The sequence below is a fragment of the Ursus americanus genome, chromosome 23 (genome assembly GCF_024610735.1).
Source record: "Ursus americanus isolate L20-20 chromosome 23, mUrsAme1.1.p, whole genome shotgun sequence".
NCBI classification, from domain to species: domain Eukaryota; kingdom Metazoa; phylum Chordata; class Mammalia; order Carnivora; family Ursidae; genus Ursus; species Ursus americanus.
The window spans coordinates 16,301,495-16,328,757 of record NC_142149.1 but is presented as its reverse complement, the minus strand read 5'-3'; the positions used below and the strand labels follow the sequence as shown (position 1 = coordinate 16,328,757).

General features: G+C 37.5%; 1 protein-coding gene across 4 annotated transcripts in view; it reads right to left on the bottom strand.

Annotated features, from left to right (window-relative positions):
- KANSL1 (KAT8 regulatory NSL complex subunit 1) overlaps window positions 1-27,263 on the bottom strand; it is a 177,808-nt gene that overhangs the window by 53,667 nt on the left and 96,878 nt on the right. The gene's annotated exons all lie outside the window — the stretch shown is intronic.

Sequence of the window (27,263 nt, the reverse complement as noted above, 5' to 3'; positions counted from 1 at the left end):
AACATTTATACCCAATGGGAATGGGAGGATTTTAACACCTAACGGCCCTTATGTCGCCTACTCTAGTGACAAGAAAAACCCAAGACTTTATGTATGTATATATGTATGTCTGTCAATCACAGGACACACATGGACAAAATTTCACATATAGATACTTCCCAAATTAACTAGTTGAAACTGCGCTCCAGTATCCTGAGCCTGCGGCAATTTCAGAGGAGACACAGAAATATTCTCAGTGGACAAAAATTTCTCAGGAGAGAGAGAACTATTTTCTACTTTAACATAAGACATATATAAACAATAAAGATTATCTACACAGAAAATCCAAAAGACACCACAAATTATTAAAGCAGAGAATTAAGCAAAACTGTCAAGACTGGCATACAAAAACTCAAAAAGTGTTGGTATGTGTCAACAAGTAGAAAATATTCATTTTTATAAAAAGCACCATTCACAATACCAACTAATGCTAACATTATACATACAAGATTTTGAGAAAAATAATAAAACCTGAAAACATAAAGACCTATATAAATGAGATACAATTTTTTTTAAAATGGCAATTTTCACATGTGTATAAATTCAAATAAATTCTAACTCAAATTCCCTACAGGGTTTTTAATGGAAGCAGATGAAAAGATCTAAAAATTCACAAGGAAACGAAGGCCAACAGTACAGAAATTCTAAAGAAATATGATGGTGCTACAGACTTAATGTAAAACCCTGACAATTAAAGCAATCTAGAAAGACAGAAAGGCCAGTGAGACAAAACACAAGGCCCCCAAACTTAGAACTGGATATATAAAAGGGATGACATCCATTATCTGTGGGGAAAGACTGAACTAATCAATAAATAGTACTGAAATGGCCAGTTCTTTACATAGAAAAAAGTAAAATTAGTTCTCTTCTTCATCATATAATTCCGTAATTTTAGAATTCCTAAATCTGAAAAGCCAAACAAAGAAAAGTATCTACAGAAGGATTCCTTAAATAAGACACGAAAAACATTTTAGCTAAGTTTCAACACACAACAAAAGATTTAATAAAGTTAAAGGCAAGCCGCTGTTTGGTAGAAGATAACTGTAACACATATAACTGAAGATTAAATATCAGAATACAGAACAGAACTCCAACAAAGAGGTTAAAAAATGAACAATCCACTAAACGATAAATAGAAAATTCATGTAAGAGAAATCCAAGTGGACAAAGCATACATAAAAATACGCCATACCTTGTTTGATTTTGGTTAAAATATTAGTATCAGTTCAAATACTAGGAAGCTATTTCAAACCCAGACTGAAAAAACCAAGTTTTGGTAAGATGTGGGAAACAGCAATTCATACACTGCCGGCAATAAAACCTGGCACGCCTGCTTTTGAAGGGTAATTTGGAGATACTTGGCTAGACAGAAAAATGTGAATTCCCAACCATCATGAAATTCTATTTCTGAGAACAACATCTGCATATCTGCATGAAGAAACAGATTTACTGCAGTAGAGTATGTAATAGCTAAAAGTTACCATCTAGTTTGCTGAAGTAGGGAAATAAACTAAGAAGTAAGTTGTTTGAGATACACACAAGTAGTAAAAGAGTTTAATGGAATACTACTTATTAATAATTATTATTGTATGTATCAACATGACTGAATCTCAACAATACGGAATGGAAAAACTGTAAGAAAACTAAAAAAGAATAAACATACAATAAGGACTGTTACCAATACATAAATAGTAAATGTATAAAAACATGCATAGAGCTGATACTCAACAAAGTTAGGATCAGGGTCCTCAACACCTCTGGGAAGGGGAATGAAGAAGCTGGATTTTAGCTCTACTTATAATGTAATGTGTGATTCCTCTTTAAAAACAAAAAGTCTGGGGTGCCTGGATAGCTCAGTTGGTGGAGCATGTGACTCCTGATCTTGGTGGGGGTGGTGAGTTCGAGCCCCATGCTGGGTGTAGAGACTACTTAAAAAAAAAACACACACCAAAAAAACCTTAAAAATTACAATAAAAATAAAAACAAAAAGTCTGATACAAATATGACAACATTTTAACATTCCTTAAACATTAGAGGGGATATATGGCACCTGGTATATTCTGTAATCAAAATATTTCATAATCTTCCATAAAATTCTTTTCCAAGAAAGCAGCAATCACACTTGACTGTAGCCCCACCTCCAATCAGGATATACATACTCACTACTGAAAATTTTAAATGGCTATAGGTGAACTTTAACATAGTCTACTGATGAGATAAAAACAACAACAACAATATAATGTCGGGGCACCTGGGTGGCGCAGTCGGTTAAGCATTCGACTCGGTTTCAGCTCAGGCCCTGATCTCAGGATTGTGAGATCGAGCCTCTCATCAGGCTCCCTGCTCAACATCTGCATCTGCTTAAGACTCTCTCCCTCTCCGTCTGCCCTTCCTCCTGCACGCTCTCTCTAAAATAAATAAATATTTAAAAAAAAACAAAAACCACAAAACCATAAGGTCAATGAGAGAACACATTTAACCACAGTAGAGTTATAAATGAGTTATACCATTATAATTAATACCAAGGTTAGCAATGATATTTTACTTTAATATGGTCCAAAAAAAAGCCATTCGAGCCAACAGCTGTGATAAAGTATTATCCAATTATTTCTCCTTTAGAAAGAAGACATTTTATAGTTCCCTAACCTTGATGGAATCAGTACAAGATGTAAAGATACTTTTAAAAAAACTAATTATCTGGGGTGCCTGGGTGGCTTAGTCGGTTAAGCATCTGACTCTTGATGTCGGCTCAGGTCATGATTTCAGGGTTCTGAGATTGAGCCCCAGGCCTGGCCCATGCCTGCTTAAGATTTTCTCTCTCCCTCTGTCCCTCCCCCTGCCACCACTTACCTCTCTTTCTCTCTCTCTCTCAATAAAAAAGTGTAATTATCCAGTTTAATGTTAGCTGCAGGTCTAGTTCTAGCCCAAATTCAGTTAAGAACTCCAAGAGGTTAAATATAACTCTGCATCATTCCTGAACTATAAAAATGACCCCACCTTTTTTATAAGATGCAAAGCTAGTTAACCTGCATATCAAATTTCCAACTTTCATTCCTCTACGAGGTTCACCTTCCCATCCTAAATCTCTTGGTTTTATAAAAGTTCACTTCATTCCCGAAGCTACCACAGCACCAAATGTCCATCTACCATATCACCACTGGGCTACTCCAATAAACCTTCTTAGCTACTACCCCTAACACAGATTACATACTACACTTTTCCTACATAAACTCCCCTCAAACCTCATTACTTCCTGTCACTCTTATGTGTAAAGGAACCATACAGTGCCTGTGGCTTTTTTTCAAATTCTAAGTCTTCAAGAAAACAAAGTATAAGGGAAGTCAAATATTGTAAAAACAATTCAAAGACAAAAAGTGATTAGTAAAATTAACACAATGTTCATTTAATGACAGTTTATTCACAGACAAATTTGTTTTAACAACTGACAGTGGCTAGTCTAAATAAAACCCTAATGTTGAAAACTAAAGAAAATGAAAGAAAATTTCTTGGCAAATCTACAGTGCTTCCTCTTAGTCACCCCTGATGGACAAAGAATCCTGGCAGTCTGTCCCAATGATCCTGAACTTAACTCATAAGCCTTCTCCTGACAGTGTTCCAGGACACCAAGCACTCTTAATTGGCAAGAAAGATGAAACCTATTTGTTATCTCTGAATTTAGATACATCTTAACCAAAAGAATTCTTTTCTTTCTTGTCTGATATCAAGGAGGGGAAAAAAGAAATAAACCAAAACACTTTAAAATCTGTTTGAAAGTCTGAGACTAAAAAAGAAAGACAGCACCAAATTATGAACAGGTTTCATTCTACAAATACAGTTGTCACTTGACAGTTTAGAATTGGAAGTGATTTTCAATGGAAAGTTTGCCACAATGTTATAATGTAATTAATGAAAAATGGAAGCCATATCCCTACCCCTTGTCCAAAAAGTATCTGTGTGGTTTTTTAAAGATTTTATTTGAGAGTGTGCACACACACACACACACACACACACACAGAAGTGGGGGGTGGGGGCAGAGGGAGAAGGAGAGGGAAAGGGAGAAGCAGACTTCTGCTGAGCAGCGAACCAGATGAGGGGCTCAATCCCAGGACACCTTGGGATCATGACTTGAGCAGAAGGCAGACACCCAGGCGCCCGGGTATCTTGTGTTTAAAATACTAGCAATGTGGGCAGAAAGCCGAACTATTAGGCAAGGGTATACAGTTAACAAGTCTGAGGTAGCTATGAAGATGTTACCACATTCCAGTGACAGAGCAGAACACCACAAAACACTACTGTAAGAAGATCTTCAACATCTCACCTTTTTCCCGCGTAACAAATACAACATGCCACAGAAACTTGGTTTACCAGAAGGAAAAGTGGATTCCCCCCAATGTTCAAAGTGTAAATTTATTACTCTCATAATTTACAAATCAAAGAGGTATTGATTTAATTTTAGTCATACAGACCTCAAAAAAGAACACGTGACTAAGGTTGCACAGTGATAATTACATACTGAATTGGTTTCTAATGTAGTCCTTGTGAATGATGAAGAAAAAGATATGGATTCCAACACAGATAAGTCAATTCTTTCCTGTTGCTTATTCTGTACTAACATTAGTGAAGTAATTGTTTTAACTTCATTGCTTATGCAGGACCCTAGAATGCCTTCTAACCTATTATTCTGCTGTGTACTACTTTATTCCAGTTTGTACCAAAATGGTTGTTTACACCTACCAGGCTACTGCCTGAGAATTCATTTTAACTCGTATCTTGCCCCTCACTTTTATAAACATTTTATCGGTAAATTTGCTTTCTCTCCGTGTGCTACATAAAAATCCACTGAAATTTTACATTACGGATTGATTTTTGGTTACCTAAATGCAGGAAGATACAGTACCAATGTTTCCTTTGGTAATACCGCATGAATAATACATTTTAATGTTGCCAGCTATGTACCAGCATTTATTTGTATAAAATAGTACATGCTGTAGAAATAGATTTCTTTTTTAGCTATGTGAATTTATACTTTAACGGTTCTTTTTAGAGGGTTAGAGTATTACCACATTTCCAGAACTCAGGGTATTTTAGAGGATGCAAGAATATAAAATATTTATGTTACTCACTTGAACAAAAAATCATCTCCTCTAAAAAAGCCCTTATATTTATAAACAAATTGAAACTACATAGTGGGGAAAGCACTTGAAAATTTAGGGTTCAGCTGACATGTTGGCCAATGTAGAAAACAAGTGATTTTTGTCTTTAATTTTCTAAAATCATCTTGAATGGTAATGTTAATGGAAATGTTTCATTAGTAGAAGAGAAACAGATCAATACAGGGACTTTTATGTAAGGAGATTTAACCTCTCTTAAATGTGGCAACCAACCTCCTCCTATTTTTATTACAAATTAGGAATTATATTACAAATTAGGAATTATACATTGAATCCTCAAAGGTGTCATTGATAAAAACTTTTCTATTGCACCATGAGAGGTAATGATCTGAATTCCTTAACTCAGAGGTGGTTACCACTGATTTCACTAAAATCAAAGCATTAAGGAATGTAATTTCTGCTAAGAGAAAAACAAGAATTTGCAATATTACTAATGTATCAACTCTTCCTACGAGATAAACCCTATCTTTGATGCCTACAGCACTGCCACAGACAGCAGAGCAACAAGCAACAGTGACTGGTACTTCCTTTTTCTCAAAAATAAACTACAGCAAAAGCTGACTTACCTAAAACAGTAGAGCTAGGCACTGAACCCTGTCATACTTGACCTACTGCTGTCTTTAATAAAATCACCTAAGTTCTGTTCCAAGATGGAAAATCTGTTAATCTAGTAGAACAGTACTGGTGGATACTACTTTTCCCTGATCTAGAAATATATATATATGGGGGGGGGGCGAGGGAGAGAGACTCTCAAGCAGGCTCGACGGTCCCAGCGTGGAGCCCAACGTGGGGCTTGACCTCACAACCTTGTGATCTAGGAATTTTTTAAAAATCTCATTAAACAACAATGAATAGGCAGGAAAAGACCTGAATGGTGTAATTCCTCTTCAATTTTGATTTCATTTCGATTTCCAGTTCTTTCACTTTATGTAAAAAAAGTTCTATGAACAAATTAAAAGTAAAATGACTGTCTACAGCAAGTTACACAGCACTATGTTGAAAAACTGACACACAAATTATTTCAGAGTTCTGTGCTACTTCCAAGTGTGCAATAAGTCTGAGACACCTAGGTTCTGAAATCTCCAGGTTCTTTAGATGACTTATAAAGCCAACAGAAGTAAGTAAAGTTGAGATCATCCCTAACATTCAGAGCATACATACAGTTGCTAGATTCACAGTATCCAGGTAAGAGTTAGGGTCACAAGTATAGAAAATCTTGACATTGTTGAGAACCACATTAAGAAAAATGTATATACAAGTATTCACTACCCAGCTCAAAAGCAGTACGCAACAAACAGGTGAAAGAGCAGGAATATAGGTTCAAGCCAAGTTCTCACTTTTATTTACTTTATGTGATCACAGACATGAAAACTGACCTCTGGAAATAACAGCAACATCTGCCTCATGGGAATGTGGCATTCATAAAATGATATAATCCTAACTACAAAGTACAATCTGTGTATTAGAAAAGGTTAAGTAAACATAAACTTGTATTCCAATTCTGTGATCGTAAAAGATACAAAAGAAGGGAAAAGAGGAGAAACAAAGAAATCTCTAAGACAGAAAAATACAGGAAATAGACGTTTTCAGTTAGCAACAGAATTCTGAGTTTGAGTGTTGGGCTTCAGACTCATCTAAAGAAGTTCCACTCGAATAGCAAAACTGAAGTACAGTTGACCCTTGAATGACATGCGGGTTTGGAATGCCAAAACTTAATTACTAACTGCCTACTGTTGACTGGAAGCCTTACCAATAACAAAAACAGTCAATTAACACATATTTTGTATGTTATGTCTATTACATACTGCATCCTTCCAATAAACCTAGAAAAAATATTAAGAAAATCGTAAGAGAAAATACATTCACAGTACTATATTGAAAAAAATCCATGTACAATGGACCCTCCCAGTTCAAACAGGTTATGTTCAACGCTCAACTGTAGTTCATTAGAAGAGGATACTGTATTCAGAAACAACTACAATGACATTACCCTCTGCCCAAATTTACAGAGATAGAGGAAATAAAATACGGAGGGGGAAAGTCTACCATCAAATATCCTTCATGTTTTGGCTGTAAAATAAAACTTAGATGAGAATGGGTTAAGAAGCATTTTGTATCTGTCATTCTAACTGGTTGTATCAGCTTTCTAGAGAGGTTTGTAGTAACAGGAAACAAATCTACCAGAGCCAATTCTAAACTTTCAATTTATCCTGATAAAGACGGGGTGGGGGGGCGGTGTTGGCTGAATACTTAACCCTTTTGTCCTACTGCTTAAACCAGATTACCTCTGAAATTGAGAAGAGATTTGTGTATTTTGGCAAATTATTTAAGCCAAACTTTTAACCATCATGAACTCTTCCTCTCTCCCCTCCCCCCCCCGCCCCAGTGCCAGTGCCATTTAATAAATATTTAGGCACCTATTATTTTATTACCAGGGATTATACTAGGTGCCGGGGATACAGCAGTAACAAACAAGAACTGTGGCTCATTAAGCTTAGAGTTTAATGGGCAATATAAATGTTAATGAACAATCTGCAAAATGTGAGACAAGAGATTGTAATTATGACATAAGATCTAGATTGAGGGATCTAGAAGACTTCTCTGTGGTAGAAACATTTAACCTAATATGCTCCAAAGAATAAATCAGGACATGGATGGACAAACTTGCTCAGGATAAGAGGTCCTGGGGAAAGGGGAGGTGGAGACGCATAGAAGATACTGGGGATTGTGGTGTGTCTTAAGAAGAAATGATACGTATATAGGTTCTGTAGCTGGAGCTCAAACAGTAAACAAGGGGAAGAATGCACTGGAGTTCACACTGGCTATAGGTAGGTAATAGGGCCAGATCATACAGAACTCTGTAATCCATGTTAATTTTATGAAACAGTATTATGCAGTCCTGGTCTTGGCCTATGTTCTTGCATTTATCTTGGACTCTTTTTAAATGAAAAATCTCAAATACAAGCTAACAGATAATGAACTCCACATAACCATCAACTAACTTCAGTAATTAACAACTCTTGGCCAATCCTATCTCATCTATAACATCTACCCTGGATCCCCTGGATTAATTTTGAAGCCAATCCCTTCAATCAGATCAGTACATCTGTATATATTTCCATATGTATCTCTAAAAGGTAAATTCACTTAAAATATAGTACACTACATACTATGCAATATGTATGTATATATACACATACACACTATACTATACACTTTCATAATTTAAGAAACAATCAAATTCCTTAATGTCAAATATTGTTTTTTTGGTTTTTTTTAAAGATTTTTATTTATTTATTTTGACAGAGATAGAGACAGCCAGCGAGAGAGGGAACACAAGCAGGGGGAGTGGGAGAGGAAGAAGCAGGCTCATAGCGGAGGAGCCTGATGTGGGGCTCGATCCCATAACGCCAGGATCACGCCCTGAGCTGAAGGCAGGCGCTTAACCGCTGTGCCACCCAGGCGCCCCTCAAATATTGTTTTTGGTCAAATATTCTGGATGGACCTTCTCAACTGGTTTCTCCAACTGAAGATCCACACACTGTATTTAGTTAATACATCTCAAATTTGTAACAGATTTCCTCTTTTTCTTCTTACAATTTATTTGTAGAAGAAACAGAACTATCTGTCCTTTAGAATATCCCACATTTATGTTTATCCTTGTCCCAAAGTCCACACTTTTGAACTTTATAAACTCACCTCTCAACTATTTTTAGTTTGTTATTTAGTGTTTAGTACAGATCAACAGATAAATTATTTGTGCTCTTGTACATTTAATTTTTACATGTTTAAGACTGAGATAGGGAAGCCTGGGTGGCTCAGTTCAGCCATGACCTGCCTTTGGCTCAGGTCATGATCCCAGGGTCCTGGGATTGAGCCCCATTTTGGGCTCCTTGTTCCAGCGGGAGCCTGTTCCTCCCTCTGACTGCTGCTCCCTGTTTGTGCTCTCTCTCGGACAAATAAATAAAATCTTAAAAAAAAAAAAAAAAAAAAAAGACTGAGATATGCCCTAAAACACATCCAACCTTTAAAGATTTAAGGTACTTTAAACTCTTTTCAATGCCCATTTGTCAGACTTTTTATTAATCACAGTAACATTTACATAATATGTAATCTGCCAAGCACAGTCAAACAAAAAATGTGATAATTCTCCAACATAGCCCCTGAGTAGCAGTACTCAGGTCAATTGGTTTGTCATACCCAATTCAAGTTTCCAACCTAAAAATATCCAGGAGGATCTTTTATGCCTAAAACCCACCTTCCTCTGGGGAAATGAGAAATCATCTTATTTTGTTAATTATGTGTTCTCTATTTCCAAAGTCATGTCATGAAGACTCTGGTCTTCAACTACATTATCCGTGCCTCTTTATGGGTACTACCTACCATGTGTTTTAACTATAGATCAATTTTCAATGATATCTGCATACATGTAGTTTACAAATAAGGAACTCCCAGGAAATTTAAAAAAAAAGAGAGAGAGAGAGAGACTGATTTAGCCAATGGCTTGTACTGCTTAATTTTCAAACTGTTTAAAAAAAAAAAAAAAAAGCCAACCTAACTGAAGCTTGAAGACCCAGAATGCCTTTGACACACTGATGTGTTCCAATGGAGAAAAACACAGCATGACAAAGAAGGATGGAAGTGGCTTACAGTTCTTCTTGGCTGGCTGTAGGACTAGACACAGAATCTGAGCATGAAGATTCAGAACAAAACACTGGCCTAGTTACTGTGTCTTTTTCAGAGAATAGGGCTCTGTTATGTTTCAAGAATAAAGCAAAATGACAAAGTTAATACTGAGAGACTCTCAGTTATTCAAAGAAATGCTACCCCAGAGTGGCTCCTCCAGAGTGAACCAATCAATTTTCTGTCTACTTTTTTGCCTACAGAGTTCATCTTTTTAGAGTGGATTCCATTTTAGAACCTTTAAAAAAATCAAACTGAGGTTAGAATATTCAAATTCTATATAAGATACTAATTCCTCCTTTGAAAATCCTGAATTGTTAAATAATCCCATTTGTTCAAGAGCTGTAAATTCAAGTATAAGAGTACCTATTATTTGATCTAGCTCACTCATGTAAGCAAGAGACTGACAAGGAGCATATCTTACAACTTAAAGTACTTATTGTAAGCAGCAGGGGGCTTAGAAACTTTCATAATCATCACAACATAGCAACTAAACCTGAAAGAAAAACTATCTCCTATCTTCAGTATTTCCTAACTTCCCAGCCCTGGACCTTTAAGTACAGTGGAGGAGCAGAAAAGCACAACGTATTGACAAAAAGGAGGACGGAGGAGGAAGGACACCAGCACTTCTTATTCTATGGGGGAGAACATGTTTCTGGCTATCTCTAGAACAATCAAAGGAATCTATGGATTCAGCCCCATAGATTAGCTATATAATAATAAGATTTCTATAGAGAAATACTTTCTACTCACTTTAAAAACAAAATACAGCTTGTTAGAGTATTGTATATGGCGTTAGTAAACACGAAATTCCAAATCCTGGCCCTGTCATTTAGCTAGCTATAATCACTGAGCCAGCTAATTGGAAGGTGGAAGAACCAATGTTCTTCCCAATGCTCAACTCCAGCAGTGATGTTCCAACTTTAGCGTGTATAAGAAGTATCTGAAAGTTGAAGTGAGTCCCAGGGACACGCATGAAAAGAAGACTCTTGGATAGTTCTTATGCAAGAAATGTGCAAGACCAGAAACAGTACTCACAGCTACTGGGGTTTAGGCATAAAAGGACACATCTTGAAGAAAATGAAGGTGAACCAAAAACCAATTTGTTGGTTAACTTATCAGTTCTTAAAAGCAAGAGAAGAACTTCTGGTCCAGGCAAGAGGATGTAGACTCTTTTCTTCTAGCTCATCCCTGTAAAACACTATAAACCCTGGAAATTACACCAAGAGGCAACCAAAGAAAAACTCTGAAAGGTGGAAAGAGGAAAGTGAACTGATTAGGGACTTCAGGACTAGAAGAGGGGATCTAAAAAATCCCATTCAATAGAAGGTAACCCAAGCCTACCATTTCCTAACTTCCAACCTAGCAATAAAAGTAGCCTGAACAGGCTCATCATTCCCCAGATGGAACAGAAATACCACCCACGATACCAGGTGAGCTCTGCAGCAACAGAAAAGGGGAAGGATCACGTGGTCAGCTAACAACAAGAAGCCAGGGAAAACATTATTACCACATTTCTCTCCTTCCTTTTTACAACAAAGATTCACTATGTCTAATCTCTCTCCCCCCATTATCTCTTAGATCCAAGTTCTAACCCCGACTACTGCTCTGAAACTGCTAGTCCAGGTCACCAATGACCTCCACCATGCTAAATCCAATTCTCAGTCCTTATTACTCTTAACCTACCAGTAGCATCTAACACAGGTGATCACTCACTCCTCCTCAAAATATTTTCATTTGTCGTTCAAAACATCGTATTTAACCTGATTTCTCTCTTGCCTTTTTGAATTCTTTTTAAGAGTCCAACTGCCCACACCTCTCAATCTTTTTTCCTACACTCACTTCCTAGGGAATCTTAACAAATATCATAGCTTTAAGTATTGGCTATTTCTCTCAAATTCTTATCTCTAGCCAAAACTGCTCCCCTGAATTCCAGATTCCCGTATACACCTGCTTACTCAACAGCATTTGAATGTCTAAAAAGCATCTCAAACTTATACAAAAGTATAAAGTTCCCCAACCTTTATACCATTCCAAACCTGCTTCAATTGGATTTATCTGCTTAGAGGTAAAACAACAGCAGCAACAACAAAACACCTCTGTTATCCTTAACTTCAAACCCCTTACGCACCCCCTTCACAGACACCCCACCCCGCCCCAACACATACACACATTCAGTGCATCAGTAAATCTTATTGGAACTATTTTCAAAATATGTCTAGCATTCACAAACACTGCTTGTCACCCTCACTGTTACTTCTTTGGTCCATATGGCCCAGATTATTGCCGAGAACCTCTTAAATGGCCTGGCTCTCATCCTTGACCGAATTCAGGCTATTCAGCATGAATACGGCAGCCAGAACGATGTTGTACTAAAGGACAGGTTAGAAGACATCACTCTTCCTCTTCCCAGTATCAGTTATGGTTGCTTCCCATCTCTCAAAACAAAACCCTCCAAGTTCCTTACAATAACCTGTATGGCCCCAAATGGTCATGCACCATTCACTACCCACTCCATCCCTGCTTGGTTTCTGGCCTCTTCTCCTACTCTCCTGGCTCATTTCTCTCAGTCACTGCTTTTACTACTGCTCACTGAACATGCCAGATAAGCTATCAACCACAGGGCCTTTTAATCGGTATCCCTAAGGTGGACACCCTAACTTTCTTCGGGCCTTTCTCTCATAAGTCACTTCAATGAACCCTTCCCTTTTTCCCAAACACATTCTCTCTCTATCCTTTCCATCCCTCCTTCTGTAATATATTTTAATTATCTATCTTACTTATTGTCTGTTCCCCCCCCACACACACACACTAAAACCCCCTCTAGAATAGAGTAGGGACTTTTGTTTACTATCACATCCCTGGTGTCTTGAACAATGTCTGGCACGCAGTAAGGTAGTCAAACATTTGTTGAAAGGGAGGGAGGAAAACAGGAAGCGAAAGAAGGAAGAATAGAGGTTAGAACTATGATCCTAATTTTTCCTTGTAATACATAATACCAAAGTTATTCCTGAGTGAAGCTAACCTCTTTCTCATTTGGTACCAGTAGATCCCCATAAGCCATTCTGGCCTCTCTTGATCAAAACAGAAGACAAAACTATAGCCCACACTCTTACTCCAAGTCTACACAGACCAGGGAAAATATTACAAAATGAAAACGGCCAGTAAGGTATTTATTTGATCCATATTCTTAACAGCAACCATATACAACTTGACTGGATGCTTACTGAGGGTACTATAAATGTTCTACATGGTTTTACAAATAAACTTCTCAAATCTCAATTCCCACTCTCTTTCAAACCATTTCCTAAATAGTTAGAAACTCGAACTGTATGACATATATAAGCTATTCTATTTTCAAGTTTCCTTGGCAACTTTTGAACCTTCCTCCACATGAACTTGAAAACTATTTTGTCAGGTTCTTCTATACCATATGGTATATAAATCCACTCCCTACCCATCCCACCCATTAAGAATTAATTTTTAACGACCTAGTCAGCCCTTAGAGGTCAAATCAGCTTGCAGTAAAGAATGACTGAATGCACAAAGAAAGACATTTTCAATGTCCTAATAATTGTGAGATATCCTAAGTAGTGCTATCCATTACAGCGCTAAGCACGATACCTAGCATATGGTAAGTGCTCAATAAATGGTAGATGCTTCTGCCCTTAGTATTTCTAACTACCATACCTGACTGAACTAAGCTACCACAAGGTGCTCTGTGCCCTTCCATCTAATGACAAGCATTTATTTTGGTAAATGTGTATTCCTTAAACACACTTGAGAAACAGGAACTTGATACCAAGTATCTTTTGCATAGGAGGGGTGAAGGGTGATGAGGGAAATGGGTTCATAGGCAGATTATTCTGTAATGGTCCCTCACTTAAAAAGAGTGATGATAAGCTCACCCACAAACTCAGGATCATTGACAAGTAACCACAGTAACTGTTCATCTTAACTCAGTAAGAACCTGTTCTTGTAATAATCACACACACACACAAAAAACCTCAAGCACACAGTAAAAAAATTTTATGTGCTTCTAGAACAATGGAAATATAGTTAAGAGTCTCTGATTTCAACAGGTCTATTGAGAAAAAGCACAGTGATCATGTAAGGAGCTCTTCAGTTGTACTTCATTTACACAAATTATAAAAATTACAAATACAGTGCTTACTATATACAGGACACTGTACATCACATATATTAATTCATGTAACTTAAAGACACTCAAATAGGTATTATTATCACCCCATTATACAATGATGAATTTAAGGAAATTAGTTAATACAAAAAGGTTGAGAAATCTGTGCAAGCTCACAATGCTAAGAAGAATAACCAGGACATAACCTCTGCACTCTGGCCCAGGGTTCTTAACAGTTGGGATAGTGTAAATTTAAGAGAGTATCCATTGCCATATTAACTTTTTCAGAAACTGTGCTTAATTCACCAAGAAAAGGCTCAATTCACTTCAGGTGCTTTAACAAAAATTCTTTCCCTTAGTTGTAAGACTCCTACAGACTTCGTAAGTTTCCTGATCAATCTCTTGATGATGCCAAGTCTAAATCTAAATCGCTCTCTCGAAATGTGCCAAATACTTTAAAACTAAAAGAAACCTCAGAGGTTATCTCTAAGCATCTCAACCTTTAAAATGGTCAAAATGAGACCAAAACGGGGCCCAACAAGAGTAAATGACTTTTCCAACAACAAAAGTCAATCCAGTCAATCAAACTCTTTAAGATTTTATTATTTATTTGGGGGGGGGAGAGCGTGGGGGCACGCACACTAGAGGGGGGAAGGTCAGAGGGAGAAGCAGACTCCCCGATGAGAGGGGAGCCTGACCCGCAACTCCGGGATCATCGCCTGAGCCAAAGGCAGTCGCTTAACCGATTTAGCCACCCGGGCGCCCCTAGTCAGTCAACCTCTTAAAGCAAGTATCAGAAAAAGATGTTCAGAAGAGTCTGGCACGCCAACACGAACTAAAAGTTACATTCTGATTTTTGAAATTATTTTGGCTTAACTAACTCACAGGTAACTATGATTCATTTGTCGTTTTTTTTAAATTGAACAACTGTTTTACTGACTCAGAAATAAGACTACTTGTCAGTATGACCATCTTTGACATTTTCCTCCTAATAAAAAATATATAAAATTAAGACTAATGATCTATTCTGAGAAATAAGCAGGAGCCATATGAATAACAGAAAAACACAGACTGTCTAAATGGTAATATCTATACTGAACTAATAAAGAATTCCACCATTAAAGGAAGCCAAGCCCCCAATCTACTCTATACTTGCATGGCCCTCAAGTTTTCTCACTTGCAAAATTGATCTCTAGGGTCCTTCTAGCTTTAAAATTCTACCCCATCTTTGCTCCGAAGTGTCACATTATAAATAGAAGACTCAACATCTTGTTCCCAGTTAAAGGCGTGTTTGTATGTCCTGCAAACAAGGTACCTACTAATTAATAACTAAAATAACTGGTGTGTCATACTAAGCTTTGTCTCTCTAGTTAGTTTTTATGAAGTTACTTATCTTTATGCCAAGGAGTACGTGAACTACGAACTACGTACATATCAATTTGTTTACTGTTAAGAATCCTGGACCCAGAATTAGCCTAAACAGACTCTAAGCAACCCAACATCTAAAACTAGAACATCTACCTCAATCAGACTGGTTAAGTACCAAAAAAATCTTACTCTTAAATATGAATTCTAAAGAGGGAAGAAGGATACAGATTTCCTAACTTGCAAAACTAAGACTAGAAAAAAATTTATCTGATGTTCTTAAGCACAGACCCATCAAGTTCCCCACAGGAGTACTACATTTTTGATAGTTTATAATAATGTTTCCCCAGACAGTTTAGTTATGACCACATGTTAACATTTTATTACAACCCTGTAAGCAAAACATCTCCAGTATACCAATTCAATGATAATTCTTGATGTGAATGTTTAAAAGGAAAAGAGAATGGCAAACCATTTTTAAACCATTTTAAACTAGACAACAAAATGAAAACAATGCCTAAGTTATCACTCTCTTCTTGACTGACAGGTGATAGTCAACTTCCTGAGTAGATAACCAGCTCCAGAAAAACAAATCTTAATCCCATTAAACTCATCAGACGATTGCTTTAGCATTTTAATAGAAATGTTAATTTCATCCCAGAAGGAGGTTATAAATTACATTACATAGAAGATTCCATCCGGATAAAGCTTTAGAACAATTTTTCTTTCACGGTATCTCCTTTTCATTCAGACACTTTCTAAAGGTCTGTCCAGGGGTGCCTGGGTGGCTCGGTCAGTTAAGAGTCAGACCACTCTATTTTGGCTCAGGTCGTGATCTCAGGGCTGTGACATCAAGCCCCATCCACGCTGGGCATGGAACCTGCCTGGGATTCTCTCTCCCTTTGCACCTCCAGCGCGTGCTTGCGCAGGGGCTCACTCTCTAAATAAAATAAAGGTCTGTCCAGGGAGAGGTCCTTCTCATTAGAATTTTTTTTTACTAAAGATAACAAATTTGCTCCAACATTTCTTTTACAACACTTAGCTGCTTTTATAAGTAAGGCAAGCAGAATTATTTTAAAGAATAAAAAGTTTACAACAGTTGTTCTTTCTTCCCTACCGCAGAAGAGGAAAGAGGATAAAGCTGTACAGAGCAGCCAACAGTTCTGTATCAGGCCCTCCCCACCAATTATACAGCTCATGAAAGTCCTAGGAAAAATATACATTCTAGAGACAAAGGTAATTTTAGAGGTGTCTTACATGATGGCACAGGCATATATAACTTTTCAGACAGCTATATGTGGTTTCAAACTAAATTAAAAACAAAAACTTCTCTATGACGTTACAAATGAGAAACAAGTTGATTTGTAGGACACTCCCACCAAAAAGTGTATTCAAGCAATCCCAACATCTCTAGGGGAACCAACAGATATAATCCTTGTAGAGGAGCAGAAATGCTATGGCAATTACAAAACAAGCACACGCAGCTTTTAGTGTCTCCCCAGAGATCACTAGGGTCATCATAGAGGATGGCCATAAAATGCTTAAGTTGCTCATAGACACCAGGCAATGGCACAGAAGTGCAGGAAAGTGGGTTATTCATCAGGCTAGTCACCAGTGTGATGAAGCAAGGAAAGAGCCTCCGGGGTTGAAAAATACAAGAGAAACAGTCTGGTTCGCTACACATTTTCTGATTAGTTTTGGAATTCACATTACTAATTTCAGAATCACAAAAGAAAAGAAAGAACCCTAGGACCCAAGTCTTTCACGGATAAGGCTACTCATCTGCCAAGACTTACGGCAGAGTGAGAGAACTAGACCCAACTTCCAACTGAGAGGACGCTGCACCACACAAAAATTAAACATTTAGTAATTAAAATTTTGTTAGCAATAGCCTGGTTACATATTTGGTAGTCCCCCATTATTTGTGGGGGATATGTTCCAAGACCCCTTGTAGATGCCTGAAACCTCAGATGTACTGAACTCAGATATACACTATGTTTTCCCTATACATACACACCTATGATGAAATTTAATTTATAAATTAGGCACAGTAAGAGATGAACAATAACTAATAATAAAGTAGAACAATTTTAACAATATGCTGTAATAAGTTATGTGAATGTGGTCCCTCTCTCTCTCTCTCAAAATATTTACTGCACTGTACTCACCCTTCTTGTGATCATGTGAGATGATAAAATGCCTACACAATTAGATGAAGTGAGGTTAATGATGTAGCATTACGCTACTGCTGACCTTCGGGTGACAGGTCAGGAGGATCATCTGCTTCCAGATCTCAAGAAGTAAAATTGTGGGGAAGGGGGGACTTAAGTATTCCTTTCAAAGGAAATGCTGATAAAGTCAAATAAGCGATTAAACTATTAGAATCTTTTCTATTAAGGCACAAAACATTAAAAGTAGATCAGGAAGAAACAACTCAATTCACTTTCATCCTGTAACTCCTCTGTTCAGCCTCTACCAGTGGATCCCTTCACCTCTAAGTACAATGCAATCTCAACTTAACCATTAAAAAGTCCTCATTAAGAGTCCTCCAACTTCTATTTTCCAAGAGAGTTCAAAAACTTTTCTAAGAGCAAGTAAAAGTTCCATCATGTTTCTCTAAAGGCTTGGGACGCAGGAATTATTTTTACATAGAACAAAGACAGGTCTCTAGCTTCTAAAAGAGCACTTGAAATTATTTTGTTAAATGGCAGAACAATCTCAATAATCAACAGTAATGTTGTCATAGTATTTTAAATTACATTTTTTTAAAGATTTTTTTAAATTTATTTATCTGACAGAGATAGAGGCAGCCAGCGAGAGAGGGAACACAAGCAGGGGGAGTGGGAGAGGAAGAAGTAGGCTCATAGCGGAAGAGCCTGATGTGGGGCTCGATCCCATAACGCCGGGATCACGCCCTGAACCGAAGGCAGACGCTTAACCGCTGTGCCACCCAGGCGCCCCTTATATTACATTTTTTAAAAGTGTAAACTGGTGTGTCCAAATTTGAAAAAAACTGTATTATGAAAGACAGCTTTAAAAGATGGCTACAAATTCTTCAACACTTCTTCCATTGAGAGTAGGGTTCTCTGTCTCTCCACCTTGAATGTGAGAGAGCCTATGACCACTTGTCAATAAAATATGGTGAAAGGTGATGCTAGGGGACTTCCCAGGACAGATTATAAATGAACAGGTGGATTCTACCCATGTTTGCTAAAACACAGAGGTGCCACATAAGAAGTATCACAACCCTGAGGCTGTTGTTATGCAGGTGCGTTTGGCCAGCGGGTCCCAGCTGAGCAAAGCACTCTAGGCATCCCTAACCAGGTGCCACACATGAGCGAAGATGCCATCTTGGAAGTGACCCTCTAGTTGGTCCCCAGCCTTTGAATCTTCTCTGGCTGAGCCTGACCTCCGCCTCCTAAAACAGAAACAAGCCATTCCAACTGTATCTTGAATTCTGACCCAAAGAATCTGTGACAATAAAATAAACCTTGTTGTATGCCATTCAGTTTGGTGTATTAAGCAGCAAAAATAAGAGAAACAGACATCACCCAATCAAGGTGAACATTTGCATACTTTACTTACCATATAGTAATTCTATTCATCGGTATATATCAAAAACAAAATCTTTAGCATGCATATACCAGGAGGCATGTTCAGAATAAGAGCACTGAACATTATTTATAAAATAAACTAACCCAAGAGGAGAATGGATAAATTACAGTATATTTGCTCAATGCAGCAATGAAAACAAACTACAGTTACATGCAATAGCACGGATGAATCCTAGTAACATAATGTTGAAAATCCAAGTCCCATAAGACAACTTATAGTATACTCTCATTTGCAAAGTTTAAGGCTAAGCAAAAGTAACCTAGAGATCCCTGAAGAAACTTGAAAAGCTGTGAGTGCATGTTTTATCATTGCTTAGAATCTGTTGGAGGGGCAGAAATACTTTCTGTTGGCTTCCCTATAATTTTTTAAGCAAACACAGATAAATGATGTAATTAAAAAAGAAAAAAAGAAAATGATAATTTAGGATAGAAAATGGGGGCGGACCTTATAGATAAATTCTTGGTATTAGCAGTCATTTGAGCTGGGGAGTAGTGTCAAAGGTGTATATTATTTTTAAAATAAAGCCATGCATGGACCAGTAACATTGTAATGAAGTCTAACTAAAAAGAAAGAAATACATATACACAGGAGTACATAAAATAGGAAGACATGCTATGAGAGAATAGGGGTTAGGGGCAAAAGTAATCACATTATCATTAGGTTAAGAAAAATACCTTTTCCAGTTTAAGATAGCAAATACTGAAATCCAATATGCACTCTAGCAATTTCCCTTTAAATACTCATGAAAATAAGAATTACAGTTTCACAGAGCTAGAAGCTAAGAATACTGGTCTCTGAGTATCCAGAGAAATTTCCAATAACCAAACAGAAGAAAGCAAAAAAAGTAGGGACATATAAGGAAAGATAAATTTCCATTTCCTACCACTATTATCATACCTAGAATCTTTTTTTTTTTTAAAGATTTTATTTATTTATTCGACAGAGATAGAGACAGCCAGCGAGAGAGGGAACACAAGCAGGGGGAGTGGGAGAGGAAGAAGCAGGCTCCGAGAGGAGGAGCCTGATGTGGGGCTCGATGCCACAACTCTGGGATCACGCCCTGAGCTGAAGGCAGACGCCCAACCGCTGTGCCACCCAGGCGCCCCCTGTGCCACCCAGGCGCCCCTAGAATCTTCAATAACCAAAAATAGTGAGGGCATCTACTGGCAACTCCTTCAGTAAACTTTTAAAAAAATAAAAAAGGAACTCATTTCTTTCCTTCATTAAATTTCAAATAATGAAATGAAAACGAGACAAAAGCAGATAAAAAATTGATATTCAGTTGGCAATGAAAAGATGCTAAAGCTGGTAAGATGATGGGAAGCAGTATTCACTGACTGTTTCTAGCAAGGAAAGGACTACAGACTGCATGCATCACTGACCGTTTCTAGCAAGGAAAGGACTATAGACTGCACTGGGCTATCCAAGAAGCAACACTACTCATAATGGAAAGGCAACGTGACATAATCAGACATAAGATCCTTTCTCAGGCCAGCAGATCTGAACACCATCAATATCAGCAAGTTGGCCAGAGGCTGTACTCAGTTAACACTTAGGAAGCTGAAAACAGGAATTTGAAGCAACCAGGTGGACACTAAGAGGAATCCATCAAACTGTTTACTTGCAAACACCAAGATCTTTGCAAAGGCCTTTCCTCCTAGGTGATATAACTATCTTAAAATCTCCAGAGAAAAAAAAAACAGGGAAACTACCAGAAGTAGAGTTCACAGTAGAGGTTACAAAAGATAAACAAAATAAATGTCCCCAAACTAAAATTCTTACATCCTTCCAAAACTGTTTTTAATAGTCTTCCCCTCCTCTGTAAACACACACACACACACACAAACCACAACAAAATATTCCTCCTCCAGTTCCTTAGAAGTTTGTATTCCCAACTCCTCTCTTTCCCTCACAACCATATTTAGTCTACCAGAAACTTTTTGGGTTCTACCTTCAAAATACAGTTGACTTTTGACTCCGCCAAAACTTTACTAATTGCCTACAGCTGACCCGAAACCTTGCTGTTAATATAAACAGTCAACTAACACACATTTTGTATATGTACTACATTCTGTATTCTTATATTAGAGTAAGCTAGAAAAAAGAAAATGTTATTAAGAAAATCATAAGGAAATACATTTATAGTTATCATACTGTATTTACTGAAAAAAAAATCTGGATATAAGTGGTTGTCAAAGGTCAAGTATACATCTAATCTCAGACCACTCCTCATCACTTCAACCAAGCAATCACCATCTCTAACCTGGAAAGGGCATCAACCTCCTGAGGAGTCCTCCTTTCTCAGATCTACCTGTCACGCCTTTGCTTAGGCACATTCCCAGGTAACCCAGACAGAGTAAAAGCCACAGTTCCTATAAAGTTCCTGGGTAATTCCCATCTCCTCTCATTTTCTGATTTAAACTGATTTGACATGGAACACCTTTTTCTCCTGATATCCTGGGGCAATAATAGTCCCTTATTTCCTTGAGGTTACCTTACCAAAGAAGCCTTCTTTGACACACAGTAGTAAAGCTGCTGGTATCACTACCCTCCCCCAATCTTGTTTTGTTTTCCACAGCACTCACCACTTGACATATTAATATACATGTTTATTGCCTCTGTTCCTCTAGCAATTAAGTCCCAAGAGGGCAAGAATTCCTATATGTTTTATTAACTAATATATCCCCACAAACTTAACAGCCTCCTCATATGCAGTGAGCATTCAATAAATGTTAAGCGAATGAATGAATACTGGTGATGGTGGAGGTGAGAAAAGGAGTACCCTATATACAGTGGTTCATGTGCATGCAACCATGTACATGCCTGGGAAGTCAGCCAAAAATCTTTACTGAGGGTTATTACAGATTCGATCTAATTTCAATTAAAATCCCAGTGAGATTTTTTGAGGGAATTTGACAAAGATGGACGGATTTGACTAGACAAATTTAAAACTTCTATAATTCAAAGAACACACAAATTGAAAGGCAAATAAAATGCTAGGAAAAACAATTTGCACTTACAAGCCAATTAAAAAAACATATGCAAATGATTTCAGAAGATTTGTTTATATGAAAAATATAAATAGCCAATAAATACAAAGCAAGGGTTAAACTACGTCGGTAAATCAAAGCAACAAAAAATTTAAAGTGTGCCCTTTTTTCCCTATCAAAGTCTTTAAAAATTGTATCTAAGGGGCACTTGGGTGGCTCAGTCGGTTAAGCGGCCGACTCTTGATTTCAGCTCATGTCATGATTTCAAGGTGGTGACATTGGGCCCTATGTTGAGCTCTGTGCTGAGTGTGGAGCCTGCTTGGAATTCTCTCTCTCCCTCTAACCCTCCCCCCTGTCCCTGGGTGCTCTCTCTCCTAAAAAAAAAAAAAAAAAATATATATATATATATAGGAACTTGTTAGAGATGTAAATTCTGGGATCCCACATCATACCTATTAAATCAGAAACTCTGGGGGTGGGGCCCAACTATATGTGTTTAGAAAGCCCTACAGGCTCGAAGTTTGACTTCTAGGTGTAGGTTTCCAACTCTGATAACTTCAGGAGATCAGGCAAATAATATAAATGAATCAAGTTCTTAGGATGGGGATGATTGTAAACTGTGAATCATGTGCCACATCTGAAGGGACAAGCTACTGTTTAGCTAATAGTGGTCACTGAGAGATATAATATATATATATATATATATATATATATATATATTATATCTAATATCTGCTAGGTTTCAGGGAAACGTTATCGATAAAACAGTTCAATTCTGGACAACAACATAACTCTTATCAAACACCTTGAAACTGGGGCGCCTGGGTGGCTTAGTTGGTTAAGCACTGGACTCTTGATTTTGACTCAGATCATGATCTTAAGGTCATGAGATCGAGCCCCGCTTGGGGCTCCACGCTCAGTGGGGAATCTGGAGATCCTCTCCCTCTGTTCCACCCACCCCTGCCCACATGCGCACACACTCTCTCTTTCCAAAAATAAATAAATTAAAAAAAAAAAAACCCAACACTTTAAAACTATCATTATCCCATGACCAAAACAAATTTTTTCATCTAGAAATTTAACCTAACAGAATAATCTGTGCTATGAAGCAAGCTTTACTTACAACGATGTTTTTTAAACTCCTATATAAACATCACAACTTTGGTCCCATCGCTTAAGTTGGTTTTATTTGCTTGTAGTTTTCTTTGGCCTCCATAAGGGTATCAAATTTTTTTCAGTTTGTTGCCAGCACTTTAAAATATATACAAAGACAAGATGATCTGCCAATCCTGGGTCTGTAAGTCTCTCAATGACCACTATTAGCTAAACAGTAGCTTGTCCCTTCAGATGTGGCACATGATTCACAGTTTACAATCATCCCCATCCTAAGAACTTGATTCATTTATATTATTTGCCTGATCTCCTGAAGTTATCAGAGTTGGAAACCTACACCTAGAAGTCAAACTTCGAGCCTGTAGGGCTTTCTAAACACATATAGTTGGGCCCCACCCCCAGAGTTTCTGATTTAATAGGTATGATGTGGGATCCCAGAATTTACATCTCTAACAAGTTCCTAAGTGATGATACAACTAGATGGTCCAGAGACCGCACTTTGAGAACCTTAGACTAATGAAGCTTCCTCACTGGAGTCAGAGAGGGGCCCCGCCTCCTGTGAATTACACAATGACAGGATACTTGAACAATACTGGGGATTCCTTGGGAGGGGAGGGGAGGGGAGGGGAGGGGAGGGAGCAGCGTAGAAAAACTGATGGATAATCCAACAACCACTGCCTATGGTCATTGTACCATCATTGCAGGTATCATAGCACCACCTCCCTCCCTAATTATCAGAAGTGGAAAACTGCTGCTCCACACCAAATTTAGTAATAATCTTAAATTCTTACTCCAATTTGTCAGTTCTACATTCCTCCTCATGGGTCTTATCTATTCTCTAAGTTTTAACTACCTCTTCTACACTTCATGTAAAAAATAGGGGAGTTTTAACTACCTCTTCTACACTTCATGTAAAAAATAGGGGTTACACAAAACACCTTATAGCTCCAATATTTTATAATAAAAATGTGTATTTCTAGCCCTAATATTTTCTACTGAAATAGATTTTTCTCCAGTTAGTTTACTATATACAGTAGCTACCATCTGTTGAATGCTTCCTTTTGTTCTGGGCAATGCTACACACTTTACATGAATTTCATCACTGAATCATTATAACACCCCTAGTCGACAATGCCTACTATCCCCACATTGCAGATGGAGAATCTGACGCAGCAACAGATTAGGTCACTTGCCCAAAGAAAAACAAGAAAGACCTACACTTGAATCCAGACAATCTGGCTCCAGAGCCCTCAATTATAACCACTGTACTACACTGCCTTCATCATGTGCAATTCAACACAGCCAACTTCCAACTTTCATCTAAAACCAGCTCTTCCTTTAAACTTGCCTCTTATCTGTCAATATCCTCAATTTCCTACTCAGGTCCTCAGGACTGAAATCATAAAGTTCCTGCAATAACTAAGTCCTATTACATTTCACACCTGTCCTTTTTCTTTTTAATTCCATTAACCTAAAAGTTCTTTGGTCATTCCTTCACACAGTCTCTAAAATAAACTAGTCTCTCTAAGTAACTCCTCCTGACTCTAGTCTTCTCCCAACCAAGGCTACAGTACTTCTCAGCCTTTTGGTCAAAGGCCAACTTAGTTAACAGGGAATTCATTTCAATTCAAGGTCTTTCTTACCTCTTGGACCCATTTCTCTATTTCCACACACAGAGAAGAACTCTACTTAAAACACATCGACACAACACATACAGAACGTTCCTTAGGAGGAGAGTGAGGGATGCAGGCAATGTCCAACCTACACAAGTGTCCTTTCTAAGTGTAAAGCTACAGGCTTTGAAAACCAGAACACTGAAACATCAAACCCCTCTTTCACGGAGCCACTGAAAGTTTAAAAAGAATCCTTAAGTTTATCTTAAACTTTACACAATGTTATAGGTCAATTATATTTTAAGAGAGCTGGGGGGGGGGGCAGGGAAAGAATACTTTTTACTGTTAAGACAACCAACATAATAAAATCCGAATGCCAAAGTGAGCTTCATTCTTGGCAGGGGTGGGCGATAGCTCTGGAAACAGAACAAAGTCTTAGAGACCCTGTACAAACCTCCTGCTTGACATGGAAGAACTCTAAGCTGTTTGTTACAGGAGAACCCTGTGTTTTTAAGCTTGAATGAAAGCAACACAATTTCCTAAAGTATATTTATATAAGCCATGCAGTTTCACACAATAGAACAGTCTACCACCAAGATTCTGAAGAGTCATATCTGATGAGTCAGATACTAGCAGCTATCTTTAAAGGTAATGTAATAGGTATATATCTTAAACAGATAAAATGTGAGAAAGGCAGCACTTCAGAAAAGAAAGAGCAGAGATAAAACTAGATAACTAGATTCCCATCTTCATTCTGGTGCTTACTGCTTACGTGCTTACATGGGACTCTGGGCAAGTCTCCGCCCCCCTCCTCCTTACTCTGAGCCTCGGTTTCTTTTCTGAGAAACTACCTAACTTCAGCACTGTGGTGACTTAATGAAATTATCTGTTTAATGATCCTAGCTAAGAGTACAGGCACTAGAAGAACATTAATACTCTCTTCTTTATCCTATCATCTAATGCGTTAGTGTTAAATTGGGAATCTATCTTTTTGCTTCCTATGTTTTTAAATGTTTTAATAAATTACTTTAATAATAAAGTATTTTGTAAATAAAATTTTCTTTTAAAACATCTGCATCAGAAGAAAAGAAAAGACAAACCCAAATGATTTAGTTTTATTTTTTAACATTTTTTTCCTGGCTCCACAACAACATGCACAATAAACTCTCAACACAAATTAAATCTCTTATCACAGAAAGCAACTTTCAATTAGAGACAAGCAATATATTCTCAATATTGCCATTGTTTCTACCCACAACACCATGTCCCTAGAACTGAAAATCACTTACCTAAAAAGCAACATGTTTTATATAAAAAGAAAACCTTGAAATTCTTGCTACTTCTCAATTAAAGAAGCAGACAATTCCACTATACCATTAATAACATGTGTCACTTTGTGTGATACACAAAATAAAAACACATTAGTCCCTGCCTTTAAGATACAGCATTCAATACAAAGTGATATCCAATTCACCCTAAACTCAGCCTCCACCTAGACAGACATAAAGACGAAAGTCAAGAATGTGCTAACTGTAATCCTTTGAGGGGACCATCAAGACTGGTCTACAAAACCCAGTAGAGATCTACAACCCTGCAAAGCAAGGGAAGGCGCAGGTAACAGACTGAACAAAAGAACAACAACATCAGTGAAATCATGTTTTTAAGCCTGTTGCCACATATGATTCTCTTATTTCTCAAACAGGTCTTACTATTCAAAACCACTTACTGAGCTGCAAGATACTGGTGATGTCCAAGACAAAAAATTATGGCAAAAATGCTATGAAGAGGGACAATCTTGACTTGACTTGAGGAAAGAACTCAGAAGTAACTGCACAACTTAACAGAATGGAAAAGAGATCTACTCTGGATATCTAATTGGCATGAAATTATGTTAGAAACCGATCTGAATTAGGGGGGAAAGGCAATTTGATGTGCTACTGCAAAAGAGGAAAAAAAGACAGGCCTTGGCAATGAACCAAAGACCAAGATCGGAAAAAGCATGATAGCATGTATCAGCATGACTGCTTTATTTAAATTAAGAGAATTTATTTTTTAGAGTAGTTTTAGGTTTACAGAAAAATTAAACAAAAAGTACAGAGTGCCCATCTCCCCCCTACAGTTTCCTTTATGATTAATGTAATGCATTACTGTAAGACATTTGTTATTACTGATGAGCCAACTGATAACATTAGTATTAAAGCCCATACGTGACATTAGGGTTCACTCTTTGTTTTGGCGTTTGATGTATATACTGTATAATGTATATACTGTATAATGACATGTATCTACATTTTTAATATATGACACCAAATTAAAAGAGTAATGTTCTAGCATCACAATATCTTTATCACAGTAATATAAACTAAATTGATCATTCCCCTGCCCTCCCTCACCATCCCCATCTCAGTAAAGAACAACATTTTGCTTCTACTGGCTGAGACCAAAAAACTTCTTTTACAACCCACACATCTAGCCCATCAGCAAATTCTATCTGTTCTGCTTTCAAAATATACCCAGAATTGAACATTACTTC